Below are 25326 nucleotides of genomic sequence, written 5' to 3' on the forward strand. Positions count from 1 at the left end.
TTAATATAGGAATGACAAAGCTAGCAAGCAACTCCAGAATTTTTATCAAGGACATCTAGCCAGGTATTATTCCTGAAGATTTTTAAAAAATATTTTATTTATTTATTTATTTATTTATTTATTTATTTATTTATTTATTTATTTAATTTATTTATTTATTTATTTAGGAGGGAGAGTGTGAGAGCTAGTGGGGGGAGCAGTGGGAGAGGGACTAGAAGTCTTCACTCTGAGCATGGAGCCTGACACGGGACTTAATCCCATGACCCTGTAGATCATGACCTGAGCCAAACCAGGAGTTGTGCACTTAACCAACTAAGCCACCTGGTGCCCCTACTCCTGAAGATTTTATTAATTTGGTCTTAGTGGGGCCATGGCATTTGCATTTTTGAAAACGCACGAGTGCTCTGGTTGGAGAGACTCATACTTAAGAAAAATGTTTTGTAAAACGTTAGTGTACAGTTTAGGTGTGATAATGTGTTTTAATTACGTTTGGAGGGAAAGAGTGGCCACATCTATTACTTCTTAGAATAGACCAGTGTCATCAGTGATTGGACCTCATTATTACAAGGTGATGCATACTCCAGAAAATGTGTAAAATGTACAATCGTGCAAAAAGAAGAAAAAAAGAAACTAGTGATATAACCCTCCCACCCAGGGACAACCACTATTAACATTTTCAAGAAGATTGTTTCAATTTTTTCCTGAAAACCTGCTACAAATGACCATACTTTTATGAACTGTGTTTTTCATTAACCTTTTCTTAAAAATTTATCTTTTTATATTTATTTTATTTTTCATTTTTTTAAAAAGATTTTTTATTTATTCATTCATGATAGACATAGAGAGAGAGAGAGAGAGGGCAGAGACACAGGCAGAGGGAAAAGCAGGCTCCACGCCGGAAGCCTGACGCGGAACTCGATCCTGGGACTCCAGGATTGTGCCCTGGGCCAAAGGCAGGTGCTAAACTGCGGAGCTACCCAGGGATCCCAGAAATTTATCTTTTAAAAAAATATTTATTAAGTTAAATAATCTCTACACCCAACATGGGTCTCGAACTTAAAACCCCAAGATCAAGAGTCGCACTCTCTTCCGACTGAGCCAGCCAGGTGCTGCTGCTTTTCTTATTTAATATATATATTGTGATCGTATTTTCCAAGCTGTTAACTAATCTTTTATGGTAGTTTAAGCAGGTCAATAGTATCTGTTGTACATACTTTACATTATTTCACTAGTTTCTCATTCTTGGTGCTGGGGATTGGCAGATGAGTAAGACACAGATATTGTCTTTTAGGAGTTCATGGTCTAGTAGAATCAGTCAGCTTATCTTGGCAAATCCAGATCAGCAGAATGTCCCTCAGTTTGGCTCTGTTCCCTTATAAGTAGACTCAGTTCATACATTTCTGTTGGGAAACTGGGCAGGTGAGCTTGGGGCCTCAGTACATCACTTCAGATGACGTCGGTGGAAGGCCTGGTCGCTTGGTTCGGAAGCATTTCATCGGGTTTCTTTACTGCAAAGGTACCTGTCCCCTTTGTGATTAATAAGTAATCTGTTGGAGGACACACAGGGTCTGTGCGAATGGCCTTTCCACCCACGGTTTTCTCCTGAGTCCATTGCGTCAGTGGTGGCTGCAGCATGGTGCCTTCCCGTCGGTCATTGTTAGGTCTACACTTACCTGCTGGTGGGCTGCGACTTCATTTACTCCAGCAAAGAGAATTCAGGAATTATCCGAACCTGCAAAATGTCACCTTATTTGGAGAAAGGGTCTTTGCCGATACAGTTTAAGTTAAGGATCTTGAGATGAGGAGATTATTCAGGTGGGCCCTAAATTTAGTGACAAGTGCCTTTGGCGGAGGGACATGGGAGGCTGGAGAGCAGAGCACACAGACCAGGAGGCAAATGTGTCCCCCGAGGCGGGGACTGGACTGAAGCTCTCACTGGGCAAGAAATGCCAAGGGATGCTGACAGCCCTGGAGTCGGAGGAGGCAGGAGCGGTTCTCTCCTGAAGCTTCTGTAGAAAGTACTGCCAGCCGACACCCTGATTCGGGGCTTCCGGCCTCCAAAACTATGATAGACTAAGTTTCTGGTTTTTAAGCCACTTGATTTGTGGCCTTGTGTCATGGCAGCTACAGGAAACTAGCACAGAGATAAAAAGGGTTGTCTTTGCCTCCCTGACGCGGTCTATCTCATTGCCCTGTTCATTTCCTCTGCACTGAGCACCTAACCTGAATGATCTTGTTTATTATTTGCATCTCTTGCTTAGGACATGTGCTTCCCAAGGGCAGGGATTTTGCTCGTTTCCCATCCTTGCTGCATCCTCAGCAGCACTTGGTATCGTCTCTGGCCAACGGTAGACACTCGAGGCGTATTTTGTCATCTCCCTACTTCCTCATCCACTTGGCTCCTATATTACCTAAAGCCAGGGTTTGTCAAAGTAGCTCAAGGGTCCAATCCAGCTGTTGCCTGGTTTTATAGGATTTCTGAACTAAGAATGATGTTTATATTTTTGAATGCAACCACTTTTTAAAAAATATTTTATTTATTTATGCATGAGAGACACACACAGAGAGAGAGAGAGAGAGAGAGAGAGGCAGAGACACAGGCAGAGGGAGAAGCAGGCTCCATGCAGGGAGCCCGACGCCGGGTCCCCAGGACCATGGCCTGGGCCGAAGGCAGGCGCTCAGCCATTGAGCCCCCCAGGTAGTCCCTATATTTTTGAATGGGTGAAAAATCAAAAGGAGAATACTTTGTGACGTGCAGAGTATATGCACTTCAGATTTCCGTGTATGAATATAAAGTCTTACTGGAACATGGTCACATCCACCCATTTACATATGATCTACGGCTGCTTCCAAACTAGGTGGTTTGGAGCCCCTGTAGACGGTAAAGCTTCACATCTCTTCTCCGTGGCCCCGCACAGGGCAAGTGTGCTCAACCCTGCCCCACAGGATGACCAGAAATCGCTCGGATACTGATAGGCTCTCAGCCTCGTGGCCCCCAATTATCCGTGAGCATCTCTAACCCTCTTTCATTCCAGCACATTTTTTTAAAAGATTTTTTTTTTTTTATATCCATTCCTGAGAGACACAGAGAGAGGCAGAGACCCAGGCAGGGGGAGAAGCAGGCTCCCTGCGGGGAGCCCCATGCGGGACTCGATCCTGGGACCCCGGGGTCATGGCCTGGGCCCAAGGCTCAGCTGCTGGGCCCCCGGCGTCCAGCTTTCTCCAACAGCTATTAACTGAGCAGGCCCTTCTGCCACCAGGTGAGGTGGGGTCCCCCGAGGTGCTGGAGGGGTGCCCGGAGCGCAGCAGGGGTGTGGCCCAGCGGCGGTGGGTGCACGGATGGCTGTTGCTCCCTCAGCTCTGCAAGCGGCTCTCCGTGCAGGTGGCAGGTGGCAGGTGGCAGGTGGCGGCTGTCACAGGGGCACAGGCAGGCGGGAGGCCTGGACGGGCCCGTCCCCATCGCAGTCGCTGGGCCCTCTCGGCCAGACCCGCCTGTGGCTTGGCGCAGCCCCGGAGCTCGGGGTCCGCCCTGGCTTCCCCTGTCCTCGAGGCGTGAAGCGCCCCCAGTGTGTCCCCAGGGCCCCCTCCGTGGAGCGGGGAGCTGCCCAGTGGGGGGCCCGTGGGAGCCAGGTAGCCCCATCAGTGTCGGGAAAGGGCCCCGAGCTCGCCCGAGCGCTGTTGGTTTTAACCTTGGAGATGCCGGTGCCGGCCCTGTCGTCCCAGTTCACAGATGACATCGGGGCTTGGGAGCCGCAGTGGCACCCCAGGCCTTCTCTGCCGGCCCGGGACAGGCTGCTGGCTCACGCGGCCGGGGGGACCGCGGGGCCCTCCCTCCTCTGCAGCCGCACCTGGGGGCTCCGTGGGGTCGGCCTGCTCAGCCTCCGCCGAGGGACCGGGACCCTCCCTCACACCAGAAGGCGGACAAGGACACCAAGGCTGGCCAAACGGGCTTTCCGCCGCTGTGGGGGCAGCAGCCTCTGCAAAGTCCCGCCGCCTTGGTGAACCGGGGCTCTTGCCCCAAGCCACGGCCGTCCGGGCCCCGCGGGCCCTGCCTGTAGCAGGACTGGCCAGACCAGCTAGGCCGACGCGTCTGTGGAATGTTAACCAGGTGACCCGGAGAAGGAGCCAGGAAGCTCCGGGGCACGGGTTAAAGGAGGGGGGATCGCTGGGGGATTCAGGGGTTCACACCTGCCTTGGGCCCAGGTCATGACCCCAGGGTCCCGGGATGGAGCCCCCTGTTGGGCTCCCTGCAGGGAGCCTGCTTCTCCCTCTGCCTGGGTCTCTGCCTCTCTCTATCTCTCTCTATGTCTATCATGAATAAATAAATAAAATCTTAAAAAAAAAAAAAAAGGAAGGAGAGCAGGGAACTGATGGCAGCTCTGTGACTCCAGGGGCGGAGAGTGGCCGGGCACAACTGGCCGTGGGCCGCAAGCAAGGGACCACCGGGTGCCACAGGGGCTCCGGGGAACTCGCTTGGGTCACGATCCCTTAGGCCTTGTCTTTTCTCCTTCCAGTTTAGTTTAAACCATCTCAAGACTTCGGCGACCACGGAAGAGTCTGAGTCTCTTGTCCCTTTACTGTCCCTTTACTGCTGCTTCTAAACCAGGAAGGAAAACGGATGATACCATGTATCCCAAGGCTGGCAGCTTTGTTCGGGGTGTTGGGATTCCTAAGACAGGCTCCCCGGGGCTCGGCAAGTGAGCATCTGCCTTGGGCCCAGGCCGTGACCCCGGGGTCCTGGGATTGAGTCCCGCGTCGGGCTCCCTGCATGGAGCCTGCTTCTCCCTCTGCCTGTGTCTCTGCTTCTCTCTCTGTGTCTCTCAGGAATAAATAAATAAACTCTTAAAAAAAAAACAGACATTCATAAGACAAAATTAGATTAAATGGTTTTTGAGAGCCTTACAGTTATCCAACAGCGATATCTCAGTTAAAATTAATATTAACCATTCTCAGGCGTTAATATTTTTTTACATATTTCAGTTTGCCCAAAATTTCATGTATTTCCTAGACACCGAGCATGACCTCGGAATAGAAAACGTGCTTAGTTTCAAATGCCATATGCCATACACATCTGTGTGACTGAGACGTAGGATTCGGAGCCTTCGGGGTCTGGTAAAGTCAATGTGGAAATATGTGGCATTTTCTTGTCGTTTTCAGGAAATAAGGTGTCATTGTTAGGATAGTTTCCTGTCATAAAAAAAGAATTCTGTGATTTGGTTTTAAAATAGCAGCCTTAGATGTTGTTTTTGACTCAGAAATCTATAGGAAATCTAAAATTGAATGTTTGTGTGTATGTGCGTGTGTCAGAGAATTTTCCATCTCTTCCACAGGCAAGAAGCGAGATGTTTCTATCCCAGGTCATGCACAATTGTCACGACGTAAGTATTTACAGTGCTCACATATGAAGGCGACTGACATTGAAAGCGGGGAAAGCTCTGGGGTCATTTTGGCGATGGGCTGGGTGCACAGAGAGCCATCCCCCCTCCCTGCCCTCTTCCCACCCTCCGCGTCTCCAGAGCAGGTCACCCGGCTGCCCGACTGGCCTATGGTTGTCCTCTGTGGCTGTCAGATCGGTTTGGTTTTGGTCTTTTCTTTTTTTTTTTTTTTTACCTGAAGCTTTGGCCTGGAGCTCTTTACAAGCTTCCACTTAAAAAGTGAGCTGGAAAAAAAAAAAATAAATAAATAAAAAGTGAGCTGGCCCATTTTCTGGCTGGGTGGAACAATGACTTATTTTTATGAGCGCAACGTAGTTTGTCCTTAGTTCCTTTACATCAAGTGTCAGGAAAAGAGTCTTTTCAGTGACATGAGAGCAGTTAAATATTGAAGACTAAAAAAACCTAATTAGAGACTTGTTGGAAAAAACAAAAAGAGAAAGCCAGCTGGGGAGGAAGTGCTGCTGCCTGCGGGGGAGGCAGGGCCGGAGGCGGGTGCGCTGGAGGGGCCTGGTGCTCCCCCAGGGAGGCTGCTGGGGGACCCGGCGTCCTAGGCTCTCCCGGCCCAGTCATCCATCTCCTCTCGCTCCTTTGTACAAGTTGTGGCACAGGATCCATGACAAGATGCGTCAGGCTAACCATTGTATTTTTTCTAGATTATTCTGTAAGTTATTTTTATGTAAATATTCTCTACAGCCACCGTGGGACCGGGATTGAGGCCCCGGGGACCAATAGTCACATGGTCCAGGCGCCTTTCAACTTAACTATTTTTTTATTTTATTTTATTATTTTATTTTATTTTATTTTATTATTTTATTTTACTTTATTGTTTTAAAAGATTTATTTATTTATTTGAGAGCGAGTGCTCGCACCGAGCTGGGAGCCCGAGGGCCCATCCCACGACCCTGGCTGCAAGGCCTGAGCCAGCACCCAGAGTCGCTGCCCCCCCCCCCAGCACCCAGATGCCCCCTGCAACCAGGGGTGCAGCTCAGCGGCGGTCAGTAGCCTCGCGGGGCCGCGCCTCCACCGTCATGCTGTCGTTCCAGAGCAGATCGTCACCCCAAAGGCACCCCAGGCCCTGTGTCTCCTTCCCGCAGGCCCTGGCTCCCTGCTTTCTGGGCGTCGGTGGCCCCCAGGCTCGGCCTGGGCCCCCAGGTTCCCTCCCCGGCGGCGGCCTACACAAGGGCCGCAGCCCAGCCGGGTCCCCAGCTGCCTGTTAGGGGACCTTTGAATGGTTTCCACCTTTGGGCTGTTGTGCGTCACGCTGTTATGAATGTGCAGGTACAGGTTATTAATTGGAAAGACCTGTTTTCGATTCTTTGGGGTCCATGCCTAGGGGCGAGATCACTGGGTCATGTGGTGATCGGAGATTAACTTATAGGGAAATTGCCGCACTCTTTTTCCCGCCCCTTCCAAGTGCTTTTCTGCGATTTAGTCTGGGCAATCAATTCACCCCAAAATTGATAGCCCAGACTTACCTATTGTACAGTTTAAAGAATGCCTATATTTCGAGGATAAATATCAAAAGTCCGATATTTTTCTTCATTGGACAAAGTTGCTTCAGAATACTTTGCTAAATGAGCAAGCGAGCAAGCACAAGCCACTTATATCTATTTACTTCCTGCCAGAGTTGGCTTTTTCCTGAAGCATTCAGCCTTTTACAAAATTCAGCGTCTCTTAAGAGGATGGTTATAAATAGATTAGACTGTCACTGTCCACTTTGGCTTTATACTTTTTTTTTTTTCTGGGTCAAATGGAAGCTCCCTAATCTCTTTTGTGATTTGGTGAAATGTAGAGTAATCCAAGGGCAAATCCGAGTTAGCGACTCTTTTTTTTTTTTTTAATGTTTACTTTTGCTTAAAATTTCGTGGTTGCCCAGAGCAGGATAAAAAAAAGAAGTAAAATGATTACTGAGAATGCTGATAATTGCCCAACCTCCCATTGGCTGCTGACTGTCGCGTGCCGCATACTGGGAGCCCAACAGGGGACGGAGCGGCGGGCGGCCTTGGACACAGCGGCTCCACGGGAGGGTCCCAGCCCACGGCCCGGCCCTCAGGGGCTCCCGGGTGGCCCAGCCGCCCCCGAATACTTACCCATCGGTACGGCACAGGTATCAACCAGCCTGCACAGAGGACGTGGACCATAATATGACGTAGGAGGTTCTGGAAGCCCTCTGTGGGTCAAGCCCGAGGTCGTGGTTGCTGGAACTTGGGAGCGGCTCAGGGATTGGTGCTGGCAGTGGCCCGGGAGGGGGTTGGTGTAGTGACTATTTACCAGCTGAGATAAGAGCATTTCACTATTTCAATAGCCAGTAAGGCTGCGCCGCTCACCAAGGATTCTGTTCCTAGAGGCTATGATGACCTTCCTTCCTCCCACCGTCCTTCACTAGAAATCTCCGTCTTACCCTCCTGTCCTCCCACAAAAAGCGGTCCCCGCTTCTCCCACGGGCCAAGGCCTCGTTCTGCCTCCGACCTCAGCTTCTGGCAGCGGAGAGAGAACCGTCCCACCTCGATCGGTCTCCGAAGGTCACCGTCTGACCAGCGATTTCTTGTACTTTGAGGAGTTCCCTGCCTGGTCTGTTTTGCTCGGTGCGGCCTCAGTCTTTTTTGTCGTTGTTGTTTCCTAAACTCTCAGTCGTGCTTGGCATTTGTCTCATCCAATAACCATCGATGCTTTTTCAATGCCTGGAAATAACCACGCACACCCCATCCCCACCAGGAAAAACCACCCCCCACAACCTTAGCGTGGTGTTCCAGGCCCCAATCGCATTTCCAGCTTCTTTTTCTTTTTTCTTAAAGATTTTATTTATTTATTCCTGAGAGACACAGGCAGAGGGAGAAGCAGGCCCCATGCAGGGAGCCTGATGCCGGACTCGATCCCGGGACTCCAGGATCACATCCTGGGCGGAAGGCGGCGCTAAACCGCTGAGCCCCCCGGGCTGCCTCCAGCTTCTTTTTCAATGACAACTTCTTCTTCTTCTTTTTTTTTTTTAATTAATTAATTTTTTTTCAATGACAACTTCTTTTACATACCCTTCTTCCCATCTAGAGAAACATGTTTTCTAACCCCAAATATATGTTTTCAATCCCTGTCTCCATTTCCTGATTCCCTCCAGGTCATCATTTATTAAAATCCCCTCGTGCCTGCTCTTCTTTCCGGGTTGCATCCTTTCCTCTTTTGTGGAAACTGAAGAAGAGGGATGGGACCTCCACGGAGCAGCCGGCCTTTGCTCGGGGTTGGTGTGGGCACCTCAGGGACCGCCGCTCAGCTCAAGGCGCCGGCACCCGCAGCTGCGTGGGAGCAGGGCCAAGGGACCAGGGCATGGGCCGGTGCACCCCGACAGGCCCCACTTGCACCCTGGGCTCACTGTTTGGACTTTTCTGCTGCTGGGGAAACCCATTCCCTGTTTTTGCTTCATTTGTCACTTCTGAGAACAGGGCGGCACGTCTTCCAGGCCCAGGTGGGCCACCAGGTCCTTTGCTGTCTTTGGCTCTAATACCTGCCTGTCCCCCTGCCTCCTGCCCCCCACCCCCACCCCCCCGCTCTTTATTTGTGTTGTTCGACTCAGCCTTGGGGTGCTGTTTGCGAGCATGCCCTGTCCCCCTAGAGAGTGAGGCCCTCGGAGGACAGACCCCGGGAGGCTCAAGACCAGACCATGTGGCGTCCATGGGGGGAGTGGGTGGTGAGGCACTGAGTACCGGCTGCTCTTTTGTGACATTAGGCGGCGGGCAAGAGAGAAAGGAGAGGCTGGCAGCAGAGGGGGCAGGGCACCAGGCTCTGGAGGCCTCAGGGAAGCTCAGGGAAGCTCAAGAAGGAAGAAATGCAGCCGTGGGAATGAGCATTCATGGCTCTAAGTGAAAGGAGCCAGAGGAGAGGGTGGAGGAGGGCGTCAAAGTGGGGGGTGGGGGGGTGTGCTACCTGCCAGAAGGCGGGCACTGACCAGCAGGAGGGCTGGGGTGAAGAATGAGAAGGAAGGACATTTATGCAGAGACAACACAAGAATGTGTTAAGATGTGGTGACATTTAATGCAGAGAGAAACTTTATGATTTTAATCTCAGCAAAGCAGCACATCACCAGTTTACTGGATGTGGTGTTCAAATGTTTTCATTTAAGGTGACTTTCCTTAAAACTGCCCGAGGCTTCAACAGCCTCGTCTTTATTTCCCCCGTAAGGGAGCCTCACGGCTTCCTAGCTTCCTAGAGGGTGTCCTTGTCCACACCCTCTTCCCACAGCGATCTGTGCTCTCCCCATCGTCCCCCACGCAAAGTGCCAACCCTCTCTCCTCACCGCAGCTCTGGAAACAGTGCTAACGCTTCCCAGAAGTTCTAGAACAAAATTTCAAGTTCTTAGCTTAGCACATAAGACCTTATAGTCTTCGTAGCCTAGCACCTGGGGATGTACGAGACCCGTAGGCCCTCCCTACCTGTTCAGACCATCTTCAAACACTTCTTACCTGCCCGTCCCATCCCCTTGTCCCTGACTCAACATTTTACACTTACGCAATGCTGAAGTCACTTGGTATTTTCTGTCAAAACCTGTGTTTTTTCAGCCTTCCAGACCTTTCTATGTAGTGCTTCAGCTTAATTCAGTCACACTGGTAGAGGACCAAAGAGGGGCCTGGTGCTGTAGCGGGGCCACAGTAAGCTGACCGCAGTTGGTTTACCAGGCCAACTCCTCTGCCGAACATCCTCTCAGGCCACTCTTCACTGGGAAGCTTTTCTGGAACCTTCTCAAGGGGAGCCAAGGTGCACTGATTATACAGTAAAATCATATCATGTGTGACTATAACTTAATTTACTTGTGTAATTCAACACGGCATTTTTCCTACAGCAAGGACTGAAAATGTGCGCTATCTCAACTGGTAGTCAGCTACAAATACGTTACATACTCTTTCTCTCCCTCTCTCTCTCTTTTTTTTTTAAGGAAACTTTACCCCCTACATGGACTCAAACTCACAACCCCAAGATCAAGAGTCGCGTGGTCTACTTACTGAGGCAGCTAGGTGCCCCCAATATCAAAAATATTTTGGACATTACCGTATATGCTGATATTATTGTGTAGGGTTATATGTATCAACCTTGCGTGCCATGAGCAATTCAAGGGATTTCCCAGGGAACAATTCTTAGTATACTTGAGTTTCACCTTCTCGCTGACTTTAGATCTTCCGCCTTCCTAAGATTAAGTTAAGGTATGAGATGAACGTTGCATAAGTTATACTTGAATGTCTTAAGGAGCCATTGCATTGGCTTTTGCTCCAGCGCTTTAGTTGAACATGAGATGAAGCAGTTGGCTTGTGTTCGGGGCCTGGAGTATCTTGAAACACTAGACTCTGGCTGGTGTTCACCATTGCAGAGGCATTTACGGAATGAGATGTCCAAGGAAACCACGGAGTAACAACGTTCACTACAGGCCAGGCCCTCGTTTTATGGAAGGGCCTGGGCTATTTATACTGTTTTATTTCTCTCTAAAAAAAAAAAAAAAAAAAAAACCTTAATGAATGAGTATATCTGAATTCACTGAAGTCAAACATGGATATGATGTGACCCCGCTGTACTGCCCTGAGTTCATGGGAGATTCTGGCCTAGGAATGTGTTTGGGGGAATAATCTGTGTGTAGGTAGCAGTTGAAGTTATATGTCTGGATGTGTTTACCAAGGGGAACTTACAAGAGGTAGGAGAAGGCAGCCAAGGGCAGAGCCTAGGTGAATGCTGATGTTTATGAGGCAGGAGGAGGGGTGTCCAAAAAGGAATCTAGAAAGGGATGAGACTAGAAAGTGAGTTGGAGGCCAAAGGAAGGAGTTTGAAGAAACAGAGAGTGGGGAGAAATATCTGATGCGATAGAAGAGGGCACTTCCCTATCTTCATCAAATCAGAGAAGGCTAGAGGGTGTCCTTTGGATTTAACCACGTCTCCAAAGTGGCCTCTGCTACCACACAGTTGAGAGGCTCCATGAGGGTAGAGGTCAGCTCACAGGGCGGGGATGTGGGCATGGGACACTCGCATTTTCAGTAATGTTGGCGTGGAGGGTTGGGGGCAAGTGTGGAAGTGTGCTGGAGAGGGCTAAGAGAATGTTTTCGAATTTAACAGAATGGAAATTCTTGAGTCTGTTTTTATGCTGAAAGAAGAGGCAGTTGAAAAGAGGAGATTAGAGATAAAAGGGCATGGCCGGAGGATTTGGGAGGGGATGCTCTTGAAGGCCAGATCCAATATTTGACCTTGGACAAGAGGATGGGGGAGGAAGAGGAAAAGCAAGCTTTCTGCAAGCCAGGAGTGTGCCTGATTTGTGTCCTTGCCCCATGTGCATGGTGCCTGGCACACAGCAAAGCTTGGAGGGAAGGTAAGAAGATGCAGATAACGCTGGGCTGGAGGGCTGGCGGTCTGGGGGGGCAGGGGGATTGAGAACTGAGAGTTCTGGCCCTTGCCTGGTTTCCAAGAAAAGGAGGAGGGAAGGTGCCTGGGTGGTTCAGATGGTTAAGCGGCTGCCTTCGGTTTAGGTCATGATCCCAGGGTCTTGGGATTGAGCCCCGCGTTGAGCTTTCTCTCTCTCTCTTTCTCAAAAGAATACATGAAATCTTTAAAAAAAAAATGTTTAATAAAAAAAGAGGAGGAGGCAAGGCCATCTGTTCGACGGTGTCAGGGGAAGTGATAGGATTTGGAAAGGAAGCTATAGGTTGGGAGAACCTGCTGAACAGGTGGAAGAGGAAAAGGAGAAGCCAGCCTGGTGCAGAGGCCCGCTGAGGTCAGGGACCGTGAAATTAGAGGGCAGATCTGTGGGATTGTGAAGTTTCCTCCAGCACGTGCGGCCGCCCATGGGTAGGAGCCGAGAAGGCTGGGCCCATCCGGGGGAGTCATCTAGGTGTCAAGAGGGCAAGGAACTCCTCTCAGTTTTCTAGCATTGGCTTTCCATTTCTCCACCCGGAAGGTCAGCCCCCGCGCGGCCCCCAGACACAGAGGGGCAGTTAGTAACCCTGTGCTAACCGTGGCCCACTGACCCCCAGTTCCTGAGCCCTGGGCTCCCGGGCTTCTGTCCTGCCCCGTTCCACTTGGCCCCTCCTCTGCTCCGCCTGGTCTTGGGGTCCTGAGCCCCCTAGCGCCGCACAGGTGGGCCTTTGCTCTGATCCTGTTTCTAAGTTTCTGTTCCAGCATCCTCAGCCCTTCTGAGATGTGGGGCCCTGTCTCGTATGTGTATGGATGTTGATACTATTTATCATTTATTTGTTTTTTTTTTCCCAGATGATAAATATGTTATCTGCTCATTGCAGAAAATTTGGAAAATACAGGAGTGACTACAAAATCACCCATCATCTTACCTCCTGGGGATAACTACGATTAACATCTAGAACCTTTCCAGTCTGCCATTTGCAGCAATATAAATGGAGCTGGTGTGTATTATTCTGAGCGAGCTAAGTCAGAGACAAACACCATAGTATTTCACGCATATGTGGAATTCCAGAAACAGAACAGGAGAACATAGGAGGGGGGGGAGAAAAGAGAGGGAGACAAACCGTAAGTGACTCTGAACTGTAGAGAGCAAACTGAGGGTTGTCAGAGGGAGATGAGCAGAGGATGGGCCTGGTAGGTGGTGGGAATTAAGGAGACACTTGTTGGGATGAGCCCTGGAGGTTTCATGTAAGTGCTGAATCACTAAATGTACTCCTAAAATCAATACTACCCTCTAAGTTAACTAGAATTTAAATAAAAACTTGAGGGCAGCCCAGGTGGCTCAGTGGTTTAGCGCCACCTTCAGCCCAGGGCATGATCCTGGAGACCCGGGATCGAGTCCCACGTCGGGCTCCCTGCATGGAGCCTGCTTCTCCCTCTGCCTGTGTCTCTGTGTCTCTCATGAATAAATAAATAAAATATTTTAAAAAGCTTTTTATCTAAAAATAAATAAATAAAATAAAAAATAAAAACTTGAAACAAACAAAAAAGAAAAAAGAGAATTTTTCCAGTCTGTGAATTTTTTGTATAAAGTAAGATATTATTCTTTATGTAACTCTGTCTTTAATATTAAACTGTGATATTTTTCCGTGCCATTAGCCATCTGTTTAACCATCTGTTGAAAGCACAGTTAGAGGCATCACTGTCTTTTACGGCCGGATAGCAATGTCTTTTATCATATTGTCTTCTCTGCTTTGCTCCAGTCTATCCTCTCCCGGTGGGTTGGCATCACCCCCTGAAGTGTAATCTGGGCTGCGGGACCTTCCGTGCCTGGGCCTCCTGGTGCCAGTCGTGCTTCCTCCCTTGCTGCGGATTGGTAGGAACTAGATTGGTCTAGAACACCCCTCTCTCCCAACCCCTCCCTCCTCGGGCTCACACTGAGATGCTTCTGAGCCTGCGGCAGCCACCCTCTCCTCTCTTTGCCTCCACAGTTTGTCTTCCCCCTTCCTGTATGTCCCGCTAAACGTGAGAGCACCTTCTGGTGTCCTGGCCCAGGACCTCTGACGACAGAACAGTAGCTTAAGCTGGAAAAAAATAAAAAAATAAAAAAATAAAACAGGTGTTTTATTTTGAACTGACCCTGATTAATTCCACATTTAAAAAAGTGCGCTTTTGTCCTGATTCTAGAAATAATCGCTCATTATGAAATAATTGGAAAGTACAGAAGACCCTAAGGAGGAGAAGAAAGAAACAATTCCACTACCCAGAGATAATCATTGTTGGGTGTGCTTCCTTCCTGTGTATAATATATGCATGTGGGCTTGCACATATATGTACACATAGGAGTTGATATATAATTGGAGAAGAATATATATTTATACTATATAGATTTACATATATTTAAATTCAGTATATACATATATTTACATATATACATATATGTACTTAATAGATACACATTGTATGTACATATATTACATATTTACATATATGTACATATATTACATATTTATATATACTATATACTTATATAGTATATACACACATATACATCTATATATATAGATTCTATGTATATATTTAAATATGCACTATCTACATGTATTTACATATATGATACATATAATTACATATATGTACACATAATATGTATGTGCATATATTAGATGTTTACATATATATTATGTATGTACATATAGTATATACATATAATATGTTACATATATTGAAATAAACAGAAATATATATATTATATATTCTAATTTTTTGCTTTTATAATTTTTGCCTCTTCATCCTTCTTGAAAAACTGCCTTTGAGTTGACAAGTGGGGTTGCCAGAGAAGAATGGGGGCTCTCTACATCAAACATCTACATTAGTAGGTTTTTGGCCTTTGTTCGCTTCTGGGTATTTATGTAGATTGTATTTGGTTGGGCATAATGAGGCTGGTAGTTACATGAATATTTTTACTTTTAAAAGTTCATCAAGGGTGCCTGGGTGGCTCAGTCAGTTAAATCTGCCTTTGGCTCAGGTCATGATCCCACCATCCTGGGATCCAGTCCCACGTCTGCTCTCTTTCCCTCTACCCTTCTCCCCACAACTCGTGTTCTCTCTTGTTCACTCTGCTCTCTCTCTCTCTCAAATAAATTTTCAAAAATCTTTTAAAAAAAGAGTTCATCAGACTTAAAAATTCATCAAGTGTATTTATGACTTGTGACTTTCCTATATATATAAATTGAAAACACTATTCTTTAAAATATTGTGTTTTACTGGAACAAGTCAACATGTACTCTAATAATATAGATTACTTTTAATGTTATACATGCTGTTATTAAATTGCTTTAAAATTTTATTATTAAAAAAATAAAATAAAATTTTATTATTGTTATGTTCTTTTCCATTTTCTTTATTTTCAGTTAATCCTATTGGAGCATAAAATACTGATTGCAGTCTGTTTTATATACAATTATTAGATGACCACTATAATTTCTGATATGAATGTTTGAAAATCAAATATTAAAGTTTTTTCCTAGATTTTTTGAAGTATTTATTGACTATTGAAAATTTACATATTCAAGATGAACATTTGGGTTTTTTCTTAATGTGTTTTTGGTGGTAAAACATAATGGTTAAGTGAATTCATTTTCTAATAACCTACAGCATAAATAATTTGCTATTTGTGCTCTGTTGAGGTAAACATCACAACAGAAATACCAAATATTTAATCATTATCTGTAATTGTGCTGGAATTGGGGTTTTTATCAGCCAAGATCCTTTCCCCATTTCTGTGACATCAGTGCTCCATTCTTACTGTTGTGGATGCTGCATGAAAATATTATCACAAATTTAGTGGCTCAAAACACACGTCTCACGATTTCTGCGGGTTAAGAGTTCAAGCACAGCTTAGCTGGATTCTCCAAAAGGCTACAAAGTGGTGACCGGGGCTCGGACTCATCTGAGACTTGACTGGGAAAAGCATCTCTTTTCAAATTAGCATGACTGGTGGCAGGACTCAGTTCCTTGCGGGCTATTGATAGTTGTTCGAGGCTAGCCCCATTTCCTCTGAGCCACTGGGTGGCTCAGTGGTTGAGCAGCTGCCTTCAGCTCAGGGTGTGATCCTGGGTCCTTGGATCGAGTCCCACATCAGGCTCCCGGCGTGGAGCCTCCTTCTCCCCCTGTCTGTGTCTCTGCCTCTCTCTCTGTGTCTCTCATGAATAAATAAAATCTTTAGAACAAAACAAAGTTCTTGCAGGTTGCTGGATGCAAAGTCTGATTTTCTTGCCAGTTGTTGTTTGGAAACTAGCCTCAGTTTCTAGAGGTCTGTGATATTGTGATTTATGATAACAAATAAATATTGGCCTTAATCCCTGTTCCTGGCACAGAGTTTCTGTCTCCATTGAAATTTCCTAAGTGATGAAAGACTTAAAGACGTCTATTGTTATGTGACGAGGTGACTTTTTTACTGCACCTAAGGATCGAGGCTGGTTGCCAGGGGACTCAACTGTGCGATTAGATGGTTAGAACCTTCAGTGCCACCCTCTGACCTCCCAGGAGAGAAGACTGGAGGTTGAATCCATCAATTGCCAATGGCCAATGGTTTAATTCATCATGGCTATTTAATGAAACCTCTACAAAACATCAGAAGGATGGGGTTCAGATCAGAGAACTTCCCGGTTGGTATGTGGAGATTTGGGAAAGTGGCATGCTGGGAGAGAGCATGGAGGCTCCACCCCCTTCCCCATAGTCTCTTCCACGTGGCTGTTCCTAAATTACATCCTTTTATAATGAATCTAGTAAGTAAAATGTTCTCTGAGTTCCGTGAGCCACTCTAGCATATTAATTAAGCCCAAGGAGGGGGTCATTAAAACCTCCAATCTATAGCTTGTTGGTGACAAGTGACAACCTGGACTTGCGATTGGTGTCAGAAGTGGGGGTAAGGGGCAATCTTGTAGGACTGAACCCCTAACCTGTGGGATAAGCCACTGTCTCCAGATGGACAATGTTGGAATTGAATTGAATTGAATTGTAGGACACCCAGCTGGTGTGTCCTACACTGTATTCGGGGTCAGAATCCTAAGGTTCTGTGGCACACAGGGCCTCAGCCTGGCAGTTAGCTTGATCCAGCCATCAAGGGAAAGAAAAGACTTCAGCAAGATGGGCGCTACAATCTTATCGGCCATAATTATGTATGTCCTGTCACCTTTGCCCTGTTCTATTGGCTAGAAGCAAGTCACAAGGTGTGCTTATCCTCAAAGGGAAGGGATTATGCATGACACCAGAGCACAGGCTCACGGTGACCACCAGCAGAGTCTATCTGCCGTAGAGGGAATGGTCAGCTCCTCTTGCCAGGTTTCACATGAAGCCACTCTACTCTCTGAACTTGGCGGAGCCAATCTCTCACATTCCATTTCCCGGCTACAGTGATTGGATCAAGGTTGGGCACTCAACCCGGGTCAAGCCAGTTGGGGCCCATGTGACGAAAGCGTGTGGTAAACGGAATGTTGAACCATCAGTAAAGCTGACCCACCCTCCCACCAGACAGGGAGGGGGGGTCCTGGGAAGGAAGCCAATTCAGAGACAATGGAGCTGAGAGATAACTGTGCACTCTGGTTGGCCCAGGACAGCCCCAATTCAGACCCGTTGTCCCAGTATAATTATTACTAGCACCCACTTTTGCTCTGTAGAGTGTCAGGTTTGAGAGTAAATTATGTGATTACCCTAGCTTTGAAATATCTTTCGGATTCACTTGGAAAGCCTTGGGGAAGGCCATCTCCAAGGACAGCCTGTCGTCCCCTGAAACCGAAGCTCAGAGGGACAGCTGAGTCATTATACATGGCTATCATGTGCCATGTATAATTATTAAGATTCTGTGTGTAAAAAAAGCAGGGATTTTGACTGACTATGCACTGAATTTTATTTAAAAAAAAAAAAGAATTATAAGCATTGATCTGGCATTTAGCTGCTCCTACCATGGGCACCGTACCTCATGTTCTTGGAATGGAAATAGCCGACATTTTCAATACTGATGAAGTTGCTGCTTCAGTCAAGAACTCTAGGTCTGCTAGTTAATGAGAGGGGGGTTGGGGGGGATTTGAATTCAAGGCCCTATTCAGAAGCAACAGACCAGAGGGAAGCTGTGAATGCCAAGTGGAGAGCAAGCGTAGATGCAAAGCCACCGGACATGGAATCCTGAGGGTGGTGTGCAGATATTTTGGGTGCCCTTCAGATTCTTCCTTCCTCTCCTTCAGAACTTGGACTGAAAACTGCGAGAGGGGAGGAGAAATGAGGTGTGGTGTGGTTCAGTGTCTTATGAGCACCCGCTCTGGGGACAAATTACCTGGGTTTGAATATTGACTCTGACGATTGACAGTTGTGTGTGGTTGGACGAGTGTTACTGTGCCTCAGTTTCATCATCCCGGAGTAGCTGTATTATACTAACCATGAGGAACATTATTTTCTTTTTTTGAGAGAGAGTGTGTGTGTGCTGGGGGGGGAGGAGTGGGAGGGACAGAGGGAGAGGGAGAGAGAGAATCTCAAGCAGGCCCCACGCCCAGGGAGGAGCCTGATGTGGGGCTTGATGCCAGGATCGTGATGTGAGCCGAAATCAAGAGGCCGACGCTGAACTGACTGGGCCCCCCAGGTGCCCCCAACCTGTGAGGATTAGATGAGCTGATGCATGTGACGTGACTAGCAGGGCCTTGAACACGATGCGCTCTTAGGCAAGATTAGCTTCCACGAATGACATTTGTTGGGCTCCTGTGTCTCACGCATTTTAGATATGTGACCGAATTTCAGGCTATGTCCTTCATTTTATAATAGAGGAAACTGAGGCTCGGAGGTGATACACCCTGCCCTGTCGGGCAGTGAGGGGTAGGAGCACTCATGTCCACATAGGCCTGGTGGCCCGGGACGCCGTATTTGACGCATTCGGCCCCCTGCACCCGGCTGCCTCGTGCGTGCCACCCCGGCATCCCCGGAGTCTAGAACCCTGCCTGGCACGCCGGTGGCCCCGGAGTGTGTGTCGGCTGGCTGTGTGACTGCCCTGTGTCTCCCCACCGTGACGGCTCCTTTGTTCTGCTTGCTGGGCAGGGGAGCACCCGCCCGCGTTGTACTCTCCTCCGCTCCTCGGAGCAACGCTCCTGTCTCCAAGCTGTTGTTGGTGCGTAGCCAATCCCGCGGCCACGCGGCGAATTTTCCGATGGCCCAGGTTGCCTGGTTCGCACAAGTGCGGGAACTCAGCTCCAGCTTGTCACAGCCCGCTAGCACTTGGTGGAAGGATTGCCCTGAATGTCCATTGATGGAGTTCCTGACTTTGGTAATTAATTAATTAATTAAGATTTTATGTATTTATTCATGAGAGACACACACAGAAAGAGGCAGAGACACAGGCAGAGGGAAAAGCAGGCTCCCTGTGGGAATCCCGGTGCGGGACTCTATCCCGGGACCCCGGGGTCATGCCCTGAGCTGAAGGCAGGCGCTCAACCACTGAGCCACCCCAGGATCCCTGTTTTTGTTTTTGTTTTTCTTAAAGATTTTGATATCAAATGCAGCCTTGGCTAGCTGATCCTTCTTAAGTAAGATCAAATGTAGGAAACTCTTCTTCCATGGGCAGCTCAGCCCAAACCGAGGGATGCGGCATGCTTAAACTGCTGTCGCTATTTTTGATTTTGGAAGCTGCGTGGCTTAAGGGGAAGAGCACTGGACTTGGGGTTTGTGTCACTTACCTCTTTGGGCCTCCTTGCTTATAAGCCGGAATGGTAATGCACGCCCCCACCCAACTCAAAGCTTGGAAAAGTCAGAAGAGACAGCATGTCTTGGGGGCATTATCACTGGAGTACCAGTAAAAAAAGGACCAGCTGTAGGGTTTATGAGGTGAAAAACAGGGGTTGGTACAGAGCCAGAGTTACCAATGCTAATATACAGAGTTTCAAAAGATTATGTACAATAAAATTATAGATTTTTCAAATCTATCTATCTACCTACCTACCTATCTAGACAGCGAGTGTATGCAAACAGGGGGAGGGGCAGAGGGAGAAGGTGAGAGAGAATCTCAAGTAGATTCTGGGCTGAGTGGTTGCACACAGAGCTCGACCCCACAATCTCGTGATCATGACCCAAGCCAAAATCAAGAATCAGATGCTTAGAGCAGCCCAGGTAGCTCAGCGGTTTAGCATCTGCCTTTGGCTCAGGGCCTGATCCTGGAGTCCCAGGGTTGAGTCCCAGGTCAGGCTCCCTGCATGGGGCCTGCTTCTCCCTCTGCCTGTGTCTCTGCCTCTCTCTGTCTCTCTCATGAATAAATAAATAAAATCTTAAAAAAAAAAATCAGATGCTTAACCAACTGAGCTGCCCAGGTGCCCCCCCAAAATTATAGTTTTGTTATCTCTGGGTGATTGAGATTCTGGGTAATGTTGTCTTCTTGGTTTTGCCTCTGTGCATTTCCTAGTTTTGCCATTATGAACTTCTTTCCTCTATTTTTGGCTTGGTTGGGTTGTTTTAAAGAATCATTAAAGATGCCCAATAAAACGGTTGTAACTCAGACTTGGATATTGAGTTGATACTTGAGGGTTATAATCGCAAGTATCTGATGTCGCACAATCGCCTTATCTGAGCGACAGTGTAGCGACAGTAATATATGTTAACACGATGATTATCATTGAGTTTGTTAGAGGCTGCGCTTCCTGTCGCACTCTGATAGGTGGTTCAGTCACTTCGCCAGCCTGTCTCCTGGTGTGGCTCGTGGTGGGACATTAAGCCTGTGGGAAATTTCAGTCCTGTGAGCTCTACACCTCTCTAGACTCGTAAGTTTGTACCAAGACAGATGATTATAATAAAATAAATTTGTGGGGCGCCCAGCTGGTTCAGTCAGAACAGCATGTAACTCTTGATCTGGGGGCTGTGAGTTCAAGCCCCACATTGGATACTTTTAAGTAATCTCTAATACTTAAAAATAAAATCTTTAGGGATGCTGGGTGGCTCAGTCAGTTAAGCATCTGCCTTTGGCTCGGGTCATGACCCCGGAGTCCTGGGATCGATCGAGTTCCATGTAGGGCTCTGTGCTCGCTGCTCATTGGGGAGTCTGCTTTTCCCCTCTCTCCCTCTGCTGCTCCCTCAGCTTGTGCTCTCTGGCTTGCTCTCTCTCTCTGTCAACCAAATCAATAAAACATATTTTTTTAAAGATATGTTTTTTAAAAGATTTTTTAAAGATTTTAAATCTTTTTAAAAGATTTTAAAAAAAGATTTTTTAAAAGATTTATTTATTTATTCATGAGAGACACACAGAGAGAGAAAGAGGCAGAAACACAGGCAGAAGGAGAAGCAGACCTCATCCCATGCAGGGAGCCCGATGTGGGACTCGATCCTGGGTCTCTAGGATCACGTCCCAGGCTGAAAGCAGGCACTAAACCGCTGAGCTACCCGGGCTGCCCTTAATAAAAAAATTAAAAAAAAATAAAATCTCTGAAAAATAAAATCTTTAAAAAAATTTAAAAATAAAACAATCTATAAATTCACCTTTGGCATTGATAAATACATTACGCAGAACTACAACAGATTCAGGAGGAAAACAACGTGACCTGTGACCTTTTGGTCTCCACACCTCTAGGGAATCCATCGTGCTCTTCTAAATTTGGCCTTCTCCGTTTATGCTTGTGATTTAAAAGATGTTTCACTTCAAAATTTTTGAAGAGTAACACATGGTCATGGTTGCTATTGCTTCTTTTAAACTGGTGGTTATGGGGATCCCTGGGGGGCTCAGCGGTTTAGTGTCTGCCTCTGGCCCAGGGCGTGACCCCGGGGTCCTGGGATCGAGTCCCACGTCGTGCTCCCTGTGTGGAGCCTGCTTCTCCCTCTGCCTGTGTCTCTGCCTCTCTCCCTGTGTCTTTCATGGATAAATAAATAAAATCTTAAAAAAATTTTTTTTTAAATGTACAAGTCTCATATGCCTTACTTAGGAGTTCTCCACCAGCAGCAGTTCTGCCCTCGACAGGAGACACCGGGCGGTGTCTGTTGGTCACAACTCTGTGTGCGTGTGTGTGTGCGCCCGGAGCAGGAATGCTGCTCAGCATCCTATAACGCAGCCCACAACCAAGAATTAATTGTCTAGCCCAAAATGTCAACAATGCCGACGTTGAGAAACTTTGGTTTGAATGTATCCAGGGGAATATAAATATCAGGTGATTTTATACTTACTAGCCTCCACCTAAAAAACATGTAAACTCTTATGTAGCATTGTTCTTTTTTCCTTCTCAAAATTGCATTTCCATTCTCTTTGCTCCAAAGAATTTTATCCTAATGAAATACCGTTATTTTTGAGAGCCTTACCACTACCATACAATTTTCTGCTACAAGACTGGATATGGGAATTGAAAATTCTTTTCAAACATCCTATGACTATAGGGTTCTAAAGATTAACATTTTCCTTCCTGAATATTGAGGTAGCATTAGAAATTGATGGAACGCCAATAAATAAATCACATTTGATAGGTGAGTTTTAGAAATAGAAAACTTTCGGTTTAAATGCATCTCTTCAAGGGATGATTCGGGGAGGAAATTTCAGGGGCCTGATAAAGTTTCTGGTGACATGGAGGATCCCCCCTCCCCCAGGGGGCAGGGTGAGAGGCTAGGATGGGAGAGGGGTGGCCTTTGAAGTGAGATTGGAGAGTTGCAGGTGTGATTGGTGGTGGAAAATTAGCATGGACATGATCTGCTCTCAGGCGGATGAATTTTAGGAAAGAAAACATATGGACACTGAGGATTTTGAAATAGGTTTCCTTAAAATGATCTATGCCCACACATCCTCTGGAAAGTCTTCCTACAAACACAGAGGCGTTTGTACATGGCTTAGATTTAACTCACTTTAGCTCTCCAAGCGACTTAGCAACTCTTTTAATGATTCGGACCATTTTTGCACACAGCTGATGCATGTTAAAGGAAGCTAAGCCGGTGTATATTATAGATACTTTATAAGTCAAGCAAGTACAATTTCTCACCGGGGGCACAATTATAGTGGAGGTGGTATGGCCCCGTGGCTGAGAGCGCCAGTTCTAGAATCAGACCCAATGTTCGTTACTCTTCTCCATCATCACCTGGAGGCAAATTTTTACCAGGTCTGGTGCCCAGCTTTCTCATCTGTAAAGTGGAATTAAAAATAGATTTCTCATCGGATTGTTGTGAGATTTAGGTGAGGTCACACTTCTAAGCACTTAATACAGTGCCCTATAGATAGGAAGCACTGGGTAAATAACAGGTTTTGTTGTCTTTAGATATTATGGCATTCGCCTCAAGGAATGAGCTCTACAAAGGCAATGGGATCATGAGTTCAGTCTTACTTCTTAGATCATGGAGCTTCTGTGCACAAGTTATTGTGCCCGACTGCCGGATCCTATGGACAGCAGGAGACCTTTGAGGTCCCGACTGATCATGGGTCCTGCAAGCCTGAGGCCCTGGAGCTGCAGCCAGTCTGCCCACAGCAGCAGTGTGACTCGCCTTCAGACTCACAACGACAAACATAAGCTCTCTAGGAACACCGACTGGAAGCGCTCGACCCCTGAATACCTGAAGTTACTCTTAATATTCTCAGGACACTGTCTGGGAGTTGCAGGATGTAGATGGACGCCGCCCAGAGTCCCCTACAGGGTCACGTCCCAGAAAACCTATGTATAAGGCATGACCCCAAGTAACAATACCCAAGTACCTTAATCCCTATATCGACAACTGTTCTATTGGGTTACATAGTTTTAATCCCAGAGGAGTTGTCTCTTGACATTAAACTGTCCAAACAGTATTTATATCTGTGGCTGCCCTGCAAGATCACTTAACCCTGCACAGCCGTTTAAAAGTAGTTAATGACAGAACCGGCATGACTTGCCCCTTATGAATGATCACATAAGTTCGACCTGGACTGTCATGGTTTATGGAGGAAGGCAGTTTGTCCATAGCCGGCTTCAACCACAGCAGGTAATTTGAAATGAAATGAGACAGTTTCTACAAGCAGATTGATTTGGGAATCTTGCCTGTTCTTCCCTTTGACCCTTGACAAGTTGACACTACAAAGATTGTGACTTTAAAAAATGATTGGGTGCAAATACATTTAGGTCGATGATTTACTGCATGCCGAAGCAAGGACAGTGCATTCCGGGTGTAGCTGTGAGGAAAGGTAATTGTCAACTTTAACAACTCATGTTTTATGTTTCTGTGTCTTATTAATTATCCTACCAGCAAATCTACTAATAACCCTTAATCAAGCGCTTTAGGCTCCTGGTGACAGACCAGGTGCCCAATCGCAAGATGAAGAGATACAGTGTTTATGATGAACTTATTAAAAGTACTGACCTGGTTTGTTATTTTGGTCTGAAAAGCACAGCTTGCACACAAGAATAAGAAATCGAGCTCTCTCTCATGGGTTTCACGTCCCTCTTTCCTTCTCTCTTGTCTTTTTCGTAAATGTGGTTCAGGATAATGCAGGAGGAAACGCTGTGATTAAAATGCTGAGGGGTGTCATTTTTGATCATCAGAGTTACCAGAAATATCAGAAAAGAAAAACCCCAGCTACGCATTACGAAATGCTTTTTCCGCCTGGTCCTTTGTAATCACCTTAGGTTTTCCCATCGAATAGCTTCTGAGAACTTAAACACATATTTTCCATATTATTTAATTATTTTAGATTTTTGTATTTTATTTTTCCCCCCATTTTTTATTTAAATTCTAGTTAGTTAACATACAGCATAATATTGGTCGCAGGAGTAGAACTTGGTGATTCAGCGCTTACATAGCCCTCCTTCATCCTCATCCTCCACGTAGCCCATCCCTCACCCCCTTCCATTTCCACATTATTTTAACTCTATTTTTCTGATGCAGTTTTTTTTTTTTCTCTCAGATGGGATGTTCTGTTGTGAATATATCACACACAGAACTGAAATACCAATTGTTTTTCCAAAACGGCAGTTAAAAACGACGGGCAGGAAGATTATTTTTAAAAGGTGGTTATTTCAGTTCACAATTACACACTATTTATGCCTACATTATTTTAAATGAACTTGGCAATGGAGCTATTGATTTATTAACGTTTGGATTTGTGTCGAGGCACCCACGCTTCTTAGCAATTTGCCATAGAACTTAGGCTCTTCCCTGCAGCTTTTGTGTTTCTCCCTATTCTAACCACTTTGTTTGAAATATAATTTTGAAGATGCTAGTAAAAAGTATAACAAATTCCCTATTGGTCTCTGTTTAAATTATTTACTACCCTTTTGAGCCATATCTTCATTGAACTATGTTAAAAGTATTTTGCCGGAATGTTTCTTTATGTTGTCCATCGGGTTTAATAGACGTGCCATTTAATAAGCTCTCCACCTGTAAGGATAGACTATTTGACCTCTGTGCCCTGCCACTGGTAGACATAGTATAAGATTGCTTTGTGAAATAAAGCTGTCGGTAACATCAACAAAATAAAAAATGATCGTATTCCAATACTCTCTGCTGAGTACTATGACAGCGCTGAAATATGGAATAAAATTGAAAG

General features: G+C 46.5%; 1 long non-coding RNA gene across 2 annotated transcripts; it reads left to right on the forward strand.

The window, feature by feature from the left end:
• Positions 1-5329: 5329 nt before the first annotated feature.
• On the forward strand, positions 5330-14171 carry LOC111096854. Of its 2 annotated transcripts, XR_005361558.1 has the most exons (4): positions 5330-5378; positions 12666-12814; positions 13577-13689; positions 13805-14171. It is a non-coding gene; the product is annotated as an uncharacterized LOC111096854 (long non-coding RNA). The 2 variants fall into 2 exon arrangements; XR_005361557.1 differs by lacking the exon at positions 5330-5378 and having other exon boundaries at positions 11938-12814.
• The last annotated feature ends 11155 nt before the right edge of the window (positions 14172-25326 follow it).

Source organism: Canis lupus, chromosome 7 (genome assembly GCF_011100685.1).
Source record: "Canis lupus familiaris isolate Mischka breed German Shepherd chromosome 7, alternate assembly UU_Cfam_GSD_1.0, whole genome shotgun sequence".
Classification (NCBI taxonomy): domain Eukaryota; kingdom Metazoa; phylum Chordata; class Mammalia; order Carnivora; family Canidae; genus Canis; species Canis lupus.